This window comes from Capsicum annuum, chromosome 3 (genome assembly GCF_002878395.1).
Source record: "Capsicum annuum cultivar UCD-10X-F1 chromosome 3, UCD10Xv1.1, whole genome shotgun sequence".
Taxonomy (NCBI): domain Eukaryota; kingdom Viridiplantae; phylum Streptophyta; class Magnoliopsida; order Solanales; family Solanaceae; genus Capsicum; species Capsicum annuum.
The window spans coordinates 258,346,462-258,357,877 of NC_061113.1; the positions used below are offsets into that span (position 1 = coordinate 258,346,462).

The 11,416-nt window shown below is 33.2% G+C and overlaps 1 pseudogene; it reads left to right on the plus strand.

The window, feature by feature from the left end:
- Positions 1–9,922, plus strand: part of LOC124896902 — a 39,797-nt pseudogene extending 29,875 nt beyond the window's left edge.
- Positions 9,923–11,416: the final 1,494 nt, after the last annotated feature.

Here is an 11,416-nt window from a genome sequence, read left to right on the forward strand (position 1 = left end):
GAAGACCTTTAGAAAAGTGAATTGAACTTTTTGCCCTTCATTAAAATTCCTTGCTTTAGACAAAATCATCTTTTTCATTATTTTTCTTAATATTTAAGAGTTAAAAATTAATTAAATATATTTATGGTAAAAACTTTTCCTTATGAGAAAACATCAGAATTTCTATATCTTTTTCTAATTTAAGAGTTGAAAATTAATTAAATATATTTATGGTAAAATTTTTCCTTATTAGAAGTCATCAAAATTAACGACAACTGATATTTTTTCTATCAGTTTAAGAATTCTAAATCAACTAAATTTAATTTAAAGAAGATTTGAAAAATCTAAAAATAATTATAAAACTATTAGAATAAGAAAAGATTAAAAAGTTCCAGATTTTTAAACGTTTTAAGTACGTAATAGAATGTAATCAATAAATTTATAAAGATTTGACTTTAATAATAAGGAAAGATTTTAAATGTATAAAAAAAAAAAAGAAAAATAATCGTAACACAAATATGGTTCAAATTGATGAATCTCTCTTAGCCTGTGGCAACAAGGGAAAGATGTACGCAAACGCAAAAGTGATAATCCATCAACCACTTGGAACTAGTAAAACATATATGTCTATATGTTTATGTTTACATTATTATATTAAAGTGTGAAAGTTTTTTGAAAAGTGATTTGAATTTTTACACTTTATTAAAAATCTCCATAATAGATAAAATCATTTAATTTTAAATAATCAAACGTTACGCGGTTACACTAGTACTCAAAAATAAGGTAATATAAAAGTTGGCATTTTCTTTTTATCTATAGTTTAATTTAATTGTTTTAACACGGGGACTTGTTTTATGATCTGGCAAATCAATTCAATTTATCAAGTCTGTTTCTTTAAAGTCTTTGTTTATTTAATGCTCCATAAAAAATAAGGGGCCATTTAAAGTCTAAAGCGAAAGATAAATAACGATTTTGGTTATTTTTTTTCTCTTCATTTTTAGTTGCAACCACCAGCTGATAATGAAATTTGATGATTTACAGTGAATATTTGGATATTTGATTGTCAGTTTTACTAACTGAAAACCTGCTACATTTCATTATTAATTTTCCATTTTATTTTACTGTATTGTCTTGTTAGCATATATAGCTCTCAACCTACAACTGAAAATTGACAAGAGCTATAACTGAAAATTGACAATTCTTTCATTCTGTGTGTGTAAACACGTAATTTTTTATCCTCCCTAATTTTAACTCGTTTATCGATATTAAATATTTATATTTATATTTATATTTATATTTAATCATATATTATTTTGATTCTTATTTTTATTTTTAATAATTTTTAGTTAAAAAAATAAATAGTTAAATAAAGTTAGCTTCAAGATATTTTATTTTTATTTATTATTCTAATTTTTCAAATAATATAAAAAATTTAAAAATATTTTCATAAATTTTTAATAAATAAATTAGTAGTTTAAATACTATTTTATTATATTTATATTTGTCTATTTATAAATAGTTATTATGTTTAATAAATACAAAATTAATTAATTATTAGTATATTATTATTAATGTTTTATTATTTTATTTATTTATTTATTATTATTATCTTTATTTATTATTGTTACCATTATCTTCTATATAAAAATAATAATAATAATAATAATAATAATAATAATAATAATAAATTGAATTTTAAATACCCCTCCCCCTTATCTGACAATTAATAACTGTTCCCCCTCTTAAAGATAACTATTCTCCCAATCCCTGTATTTAAGGGTACTTACACTGTTTTCAACAGGGGATTCTACGTACATTCATTCTCAGACACCTATAGATTATCAGAAAGTCAGACAGTAAAAAAAACATAGAAAAAGAAAGAGAAAGACAGACTGTGAAAAATATCAGATAAAAAGAGAGAAAAAAGGGTGAAGTTGAATTTGATTCCGTTTGAGTTTTCAGTGCAGACTGTTTCTCGCTTTATTTTTTAGTTCATGTAATTACAGGTTCTTTTTATGTTGTAAGTTTATAGAGGAAAAAAAGTATGAATAAAAATATCAAGTGATTTCATGCTTTATGAATGGTAGATTGATTAAAAGAACATTTGTTATTATATGTTATGAGATTAAAATTATCGAATATTTATATATTTGTACATGAATAAGTCTCTAAATTAAAACTCTGTATGTTGATACTATTAAATTTAAAATGGGGACACAAAGGAAAAAAGTGAAACAAAAAAAAAATAGATTCTATTTCTCACATGCACACACCAGAACATGAATACCTTACAAACTGCACACATCACTCACAGATATAGCAATTCACGCGCATGAAAATAAAATACATGCATACAAAAAATGAGATTGGAATAAAAAATCAATAAAAATAGAATAGTTGGGAACGGAAAAAAAATCAGTGAAAACAGAAACGAGAGGGAGATGAAAAATTATTTAAAGGATAAAAGGAAAATTGTCAATCTTTCTTTGAATTTTTCGGCGAATTTTCTCGCCGGAAATACATCAAAAAATTCACCATTGTCTGAATTCATTCTATTTTATCAAAATTCGACCCTTATGGTCGATTCCGGCGAATCAACTCGCTGGAAAAACTTCGCCGGCCCTGCGTCGTCACACCCCTCCCCAGATCTAGTCAGAATCTTTTCCATCGACGAAAAACCGCCGCTGCCGTCCCCTCTCCCGTCCCCATTCATCGATGTAACCCAAAACCAGCGTAATTCCGCCAGTAACCCCTGAACCGGCGGAAAATCACCAAATCTGTTGTGACTCATCGATCTCCTTCCTTCTCCCTTTTCCAGCGATCTCCATTGCTGCCATAAATATTGTAAAAAAATAAAATAAATTTTTTTATTTTTTTTTCTTTTGGAATACTGAATGTACGTAGAAGAGAAGATATCTTTATATTTCTTTTATTATTGTTTCCTTTTAGGATAAATACCCATGTCCCTATGTTTGCGTATAATATAAAATTATTTTATTTAATAATTAGTAAAAAATAAAGTATGAATAAATTTGATACTAATAAAGTTTATTATTTATTTTGTGAATTTTCGTGTGTGATTTGTCTTATAATATATAATTTGAGTTTATTTAATTTAAAATGATTATTTTTACAAAAAAAAATTATTATTATAATATATGTAGATTTGTATATTTTATTAACAAAATTTAATAATTATTTATTTAATTAATTATGTTAAATGAATTTTGCTTTAATTTATTATTACGGGTTTAGATAAATTTTATACGCGTTTTAAACATTCGTCTCAATTAAGAATGTGGCATACGTATCTTTTGAAACATTTAAAATTTAAGGATGCAATAATGCACCTTGATAAACAATTTTTCTAAAATTATTTTTTTCGTTGATTTATTTAATATAAGATAATAGACAAGTTTTTTTCGGTATAGTAAAATAAGCAAATTTAGGCCTTAACACAATTTATTGAAATAGTTTTAGTTAAGTACAAGTCAATAGAAGCGACTGTGCTAGAACCGCGGGACTCGAGGGGTGCCTAACACCTTTACTTCGGTCAATAGAATTCCTTACCCGGTCTTCTGTTTTCACAAACCAAATAAAAGAGTCATTTCCTTTTGACTAGGGATTCAAAAAGGTGACTTGGAACACCATTACTCAATTCCAAGTGGCGACTCTGTAAATAAAATAATCCCTATTCAAAACCATCACTTGAATTGAAAAAACACTTCAACCTCGACCCTCGAGCCAAAAAGGGGTGTGACATCTCTGGCGACTCTGTTGGGGAATAATAAGAATTCAAACTTTTTATATTGACTTATACTTGCTTTAATTATTGTTGATATTGTGTTTGTTGGCCTTACGTCCTACTTATCGCTTATTTACCGCTTTGATATTGATTGAACTGTATTATATACTGTCTTCTCTTGCGCACCCCTTCTGAGTCTCTGAACTAGGATAGAAGGAATGCAACGCATGCATCCTACTTTCTTTTTGAGATAGCCGGAGTGTCAAGACACCTGGTGAAGGATTATAGTCACACATGTTAGGCGGGGCTCGGATCGACAACAAAGGCAGTGTTGCCCTGATACTGACCAAGTTGTCCCTCCCCGGCTCGAGTGTCCGCTCGGGTAAGCCAGTCTAGACACCTATCTCTATTAGGCTTAATCCTAGAAGAACTAAAAACTCAGAATCTGGTTATCCCTATTAGGTGCCGCTTTATTTGCATCATATGCATTTGACTTAGCGGAACTTGGTGCAGGGGTTGGGTCTGTCTAGGACAGGTGACCTACTTTATAAAGACCAACATGTGCATCCTTCGTGCTCTTTGACATTTGTTTGGAAGGTTGTTTGTTTGTTGACCGGCTTTGGGCAACTTTAAAATCCAAGAGATTAAATTATCCTCACATTTAGTGAATCATTTTTTTATCTTTTTTTTAAAAAAGGAAAATTTTATTTTTAAAAGAAAGAAAATTTTTTAGTAATATAGTTTTATGGTCTTCATGAACTACAATGGTCTGATTCTCACTCTTTAGTGGGATACGTAGGAAGTCCTTCTCAGGATACGACCCTATCTTTTGAAAATTATTCATAGACTTATTGGGGAATATTTTGAAAATATAATTACTTTCATAATTATTTTTCTAATTCTCAAGTCTAATTTATATATATTTTAATAGCCCTGAATCTTTAGGGATCATGAGGCTAAGTTTTTACAAAATAAATAATATATATAAATCATAATAGCCTGAACCTTTAGGAGTCGTGAGCTGAATTTTTGTAAAATAATAAAATATGTAAACATATATTTTAACAGTCCTGAACCTTTAGAGGTCGTGAGGCTGAAATTTTTATACAACTTCATACATAAAACAATCATTCTTCTTTTCTTTATTTCTAAATCATTTTATTTGATTTTTGTTCTTTTTAAATGTACTTAGGGGGTATTGTCTCTAAACATATAGTTAAAATTCTCTGGAGGTCTGTTATTGCAAAATTTTTGATTGAGTCAACTTAAATAAGTATTTTTCCTAAAAATATTATCATTCATGTTTCTCTCACTTTGATTTTTAATAAAATAGTTCTTTACATCTAGGTCTTAATTTAATGATCGCACTAGTTCTCACGAGTCAAGTTAAAACTTCTTTTCAAAAATTAATGAATTAAGTCCTGCCTAAGTCTAGACATTTATTAATCTCATGTCCTTATCAATAGGTATAAAATGTCTCCTCCTGTTCAAGGAAAATGTCCAAGAGAAAGAGGGATGGGAGTGTACCGCTTCAGGTTGTAGATTGTACCCCTTTGTAGCTTTGGTTGTGGTGGAACGAAATGGATACATTCGATTATGACGAGATACATTAGTATTTGAGTTTTTTGACGAGTATTATGTCAATCAAGCCTAATAGGGAGGTGATTGATGCATTACTAATCTTTTGGGACCCGAAGAACAATGTGTTTCGCTTTTAGGATTTTGAGTTGACTTTGACTTCAGAGGAGATAGCGACCTATGTTGGATATGGGGATATGCATTGGAAGAAACTTATAGCCCCAAGACTCATTTCGATAAACAGATTCTGCAAGCTCATGAACATACGAAACTCAAAAGAAGAATCAATGAAAAAAGGTTGGGTTTTCTTGCAGTTTTTGTATGACAGATATGGAAGACAATAGGGGTTTGAAAAGTACGGTAAATAGCTTTATAATAAAGAAAGTTTTGAGGCTTGTAAAGTTCACAGAGGATTTGCATTCATGGTAGCCTTTCTAGGCACTATGGTTTTCCCGAGGAGAGAAGAAAAAATTAATATTCGTTTAACGGGGGTGGTACAGATACTGATTAAAAAAGATTACACTATGGTACCAATGATCCTGGTAGATATCTACCGAGCTTTGACCGTTTGTCAGAAAGGAAAGAGTTTTTTTTAGGGATGTAATATCTTATTATAGATGTAGATTGTGGAGCATATTTACCGACGTCCTACAATGGCAAGGTTTAATCCTGAATGATTTAATCGCATCAAAGATTACGAAGAGAGGATAGAGAAATATAAATGCCCAGAAGGAGTTAGAGATTAGGATAAGCTTTTTCGCTCTCTGATAGCAGATAAAATCACTTAGAATCTCCCTTGGTTCCCTTGGAGGCAAGTCATACACAGTTCTGTCATTCGACCGTTGTTATTATTAATGGGTATTAGGGGTGTTCAACCGTATGTTTCATTGAGAGTTTTACGTCGGCTAGGAAGACGTCAAATAATTTCCATTATGGAAAATATGACCGAGTTTGTATTTGAGGTCAAACCAGAGATCCCACTTCCAGAGAAATTGGCCCAGTAGATTTGGGAGGGTTGCCGTATCATGGGGATTGAAATGATGGTCATAGAGCGTGAGAAAGGAGAAGTGCACCCTGATTATCGTGAATGGTTTGAAGAATAATTGAGTCCGCCAGTCAGACCAGAAAGATCGGTTAGGGGAACTATAGATTAGGAAGCTGCAATCAGGATAGGAATTGAGAGAGCCATGCGAGAACATCATGAGGCCAACCAAGCTTTGAGAGAGAAATTAGAGCATGCCAGGGCAAAAATAGACGAACAACAAAGGGAATTTGCTGAAGAGAAAGCTAAATCAGTAGATATTGAGGTTGCACTTCGGGGACAAATCAAACTGGCTACCGCTAGGGGGTCACACGTTGCAGAACTTGCCGCATCTCGCCGACAGCAACTGCAAGAAGTTGAAAAGAATATACAAGAAGAATTTGATCGAGAGAGATCTCAATGGATCCGTGAAAAAGGATTATTGCGAGAACAGTTGGAGTTTGTTTCTACTCGTGAACAGCGTGCAAGAGAGATGGTTGATTTCTGAGATCGACAAGCCCATGAATGGGATCAGGCCTTCAGTTCCCTTTGAGGAAAGGTCCATCGTGTAGTACAGGATACTGCCAGAATGGGTTTGGATTATCATCAGTTGGATCGTGAAGACTTTTTGGCTCAAGTTCCAGCTTTTGCACAACGTCTCACTACTTTATTGGAGGACATATATTTGAGTTTGGGAGGACATATTAAGCCGAAGTCTCCTTAAATGGATAGTTGTTTTCTTTGTCATAGTTTTTCATTTTCAGTTTTAAAACTTCTTGTTTAGATGTTATGTCTTTTAGTTTTATTTGTCAGATGTCAGTTAGTAGATTTTATTTTAGGAGTTAGGTCAGTTATTTTGTTGTATTTATATTATGAAATGTAATGAAGTTGACTGTTTATTTCTATATAAATTACATATGTTTTACTTTACTTACCTTATTTAATTTCTTCAATAAAAAAAAGACAAAACAATCATTTTGTTAAATTCCTCCCGAACTACGCAAGATCTGATTCATATACTGGCATGATACGTAGACAACCCTCCAAAGAGTTCGATCATAACTTTTGAAAAAGCATGCCTGGAAAAGCCAGGATGAAACACAAAGCCTTCCATGATCGGTTGAAAAATGCATATAGAAGCATGATATACAACGTGGCGTTATAATGTGTTGAATATATAACACTTACTTGTTTGCTACTTGATATAGAAAGATAAAGTAATTGGTGGTTGGTTTGTGGTTTAAACCGATATCACATTCGTACAATACCAGATATAAGGGAAAAAGAAAAATGACCCACAGAGAAGGTATAGGGTCTGACAGTGAAGAAGATCAAAATCAGTTGATTTCACAGGAAGTAGCATCAATGGAAGAACTTCAGTTATTGAAACAACAGATGACAGAGATGTACTAAGCTTGTTTGAATGGACAAGCCCCGTCTTCTTCAATACCTGAACTTTCTACTTCGAATGATCCAAATCCTGTTCCAGCTCAAACTAGTGATCCATTTTACCCACCAGGATTCGGCCCTTTTGCTAATATGTCTGGTGTTGCTGGTACTTCTACCATACGCCCACCAATCCGTCTGTCACAAATAACCCATTTTTTACTTTTATAGCACTAGCTACTGCAAGTACTCAACCGACAGTACCAAAGAATATGAGGTAACCAAGTCATGATCTGTTGTATCCTCCTGAAATGACTTTCAAATTCCAAAATCCACATTATCATGCATATCAACATGATTCTCCAATCATGATTGAGAAGATTGTTAAAAATGAGGAACAAGAGGAAATAGCTAGGAAAGTAAGAAGCTTGAAGCAGAGTATGAGAAGTATGCAAGGATTAGGTGGACCAAAAATTGTTTCATACAAAGATTTATGTATGTTTTCGGACGTCCATTTTCTTCTAGGGTTCAAAATGCCAAAGTTTGAGAAATACGAAGGTCATGGCGATCCTGTAGCCCATTTGAAGAAGTTCTGCAATCAATTAAGAGGAGTAGGAGGAAAAGAAGAACTATTGATGGCTTACTTTGGAGAAATCCTAACAAGAATAGCTTCTGAATGGTTTATTGACCAAGACATTTCTCGTTGGCACGTATGGGATGACATGGCTCGAGATTTTGTTCAATAATTTCAATATAACATTGAGATAATGCCAAATCGCACTACGCTTGCTAACATGAGAAAAAAGATGACTGAAAATTTTTGAGAATATGCTATCAGATGGAGAGAGCAGGCTTCAAGAGTCAGACCATCGATAAAGGAATCTGAAATTATCGATATCTTTTTGCAAGCTCAAGAACCCAATTATTTCCATCACTTAATTTCTACTATTGGAAGCACATTTACTGAAGTTATTAAGGTTGGAGATATGGTAGAGAATGGAATAAAGTCATGAAATTTTATCAGCCAGGCCGCTTTGAAAGCAACAACGCAGGCAATTCAAAGTGTTGCCGGAAGTTTCGGGGGGAAGAAAAGAAAAGAGGACGTAGCAACTATCGTACCAGGTCCACGACAAAATTGGAGAGGTGCGCGTCAACCATATGCATAAAATACATTATATTTCATTCAATCCCCCTAATATCCTATTTCCAATGCACAACCATATGCTCAGGATCCTTCTTACCCGCAATGGCATGCACCAGCTATCCAAAATCATCCACTGATCCCGCAAATTCAAAGAGGACCTCCTAGATCTAATTTTAGACCTAGAGTAGAATACAAAAGGGATAACATGGGCAAAGATAATTTCACTCCTATTGGAATATCTTACACCAGTTTATTTCCTAGACTGAAAAAAATAAATGTTCTAAACCCAATTGAGAGAAGAATCCAAAACCCTTCTCCGAAGAACTTGGACTATTCTAGAAGATGTGAATATTGTTCTGATGCCCTAGGGCATGACACAGAGAGATGTTGGTATCTGAAAAGAGCTAGTCAAGGACTGATTGACACCCAACTGATCATGGTACAAAGTACAGACGCTCCAAATATCAATCAAAATCCACTGCCAAATCATAATAAAGTAAACATGCTCGAAGTGATACCCAGTGGTAAAGATGCTGTAATATCCTTCAAGCCGATCATTAAAATTAAAACTGATGCGGAAAAATCAACAAATGATATAGACTTGACAAAAGAAAAACCTGTAGAAGCAGAGGTGGTGATATTAAAACTCGAATCATCGAATGTTCCCTTGGTGATGGAGCAAGATATTTCAAAAAATGATGGGTCAAGTCAAGTAAAGCCAAAACTCATTGTTCCTAGAAGATCCCCTAAGCCTCTCATAATCATAAAAGGAGCTTCCGTACCTCCCATTATTATTAAACCAGTGTCACAGTTGCCTATGGTTAATACTAAGGCAATCCCTTGGAACTATGATCGCATTGTGGTGATGCACAAGGGGAAGGAAGTGATTGAAGATGTGGATGAAGTAGGGGGATTAACTCGATTTGGAAGATGTTATGCCCCAGTAGAGTTAAGAAAGAATAAACAAGGCAATGAAGAACGAATGACGGTCAAGAAGCTTGTTACTGACGAAGAAGCTGAAGAATTCTTAAAGAAAATGAAATTGCCAGAATATTCTGTTGTAGAATAGTTGAAGAAGAAACCAACACAATTTTCTTTGTTGTCTTTATTAATACATTCAGAAGAACACCGTAAGGCTATAATGAAGATTCTTAACGAAGCATGTGTTCCCAGTGAGATTAAAGTGAATCAGCTGGAAAAAGTTATTGAAAGAATCCTTGAAGCAAATAAGATTACTTTCTCAGATGATGAATTGCCTGTGGAAGGTACTAGACATAATAAAGGTCTCTACATTACTGTGAAATATGAGCATTCCATCGTCACTCGAGTGTTAATTGATGGAGGATCAGGCGCTAACATTTGTTCGATGTCAACTTTACAAAATTTAAATGTAAATATAGAAAGAATCTGACCTAACAATGTATGCATCAAAGGTTTTGACTGATCAAAAATCGATACCATTGGTGAAATAAAACTCATTTTGACAATCGGGCCTGTGGATTTTGCTATGGATTTCCAAGTGCTGAACATTGATGCTTCATATAATATGTTATTGGGAAGGCCATGGATTCATAGGGCTAAAGCAGTCGCATCAACATTGCACCAAATGGTCAAATTTGAACATAACAAACAAGAGATAGTTGTTTATGGTGAAGGAGACTTATCCATGTATAAAGACTACCCCGTTTCCTTCATCGAAGTAGATACTGCAAACAGAGTATTAATTCATTAACCTTTTGAGGTAGTGGCTGTTGAGCATATCCTCAAGGGAAATCTCATCGCAAGACCACAATTATCCTCTACATCTGTTATGGTAGTGAATGAAATGTTGAAGCATGGTTTCGAACCAGGGAAAGGTCTAGGATTGTTTCTGCAAGGCAGGGTTAATCCAGTAAACCTCCATGAGAACTTTAGTACTTTTGGTTTGGGATACGTGCCCACTGCTGAAGATATAAAAAAGAAAGAGTCATGGACACTTACCAAGCCGATACCGCCACTTCACGAATCCTTCATCAAAGTCAGCATTGTCGAGTCCTCTATGTTACCTGCAACAGAGTCAGTGAATGATGATGATACAGAGTTGATTGGAATTTTCCAGAATATGTTCATTGAAGCTGATATGGTTGAAATTAGGGAAGGTACCAGCAATGCAGATGTGCAGTTTATCGGCCCTGATGTCCAGCTTAACAATTGGGGGGCCACTCCTCTCCCTACTATGAAAGAGTCTTGGTAGTTTGTTTGTTTTTCTTTTAGTCTTGGTAGCTCATTTTTCTTTTCATAATTTGAATAATTTTAGTATTGTAATTCAGATCTTTACCTTGTTATTTTAGGTTAAAATTCTTTCTAGCTTTGTTTTTAATAAAGTGCAGTCTCCCTTTATTTTATTTTGAGTCTGATATTTATTTCTTTCTTTCTTTATTTTCTATCATACAATTCTTTCTATGCTGATTCTAATGATATGACATGCATGAAGAGTTGTCAACCAGATTTAAAAACCCAATCTAATAATGAAATAATGAATAAAGAAGTTGAATATGATGAAGAAGAAGCATTAGAAGATATA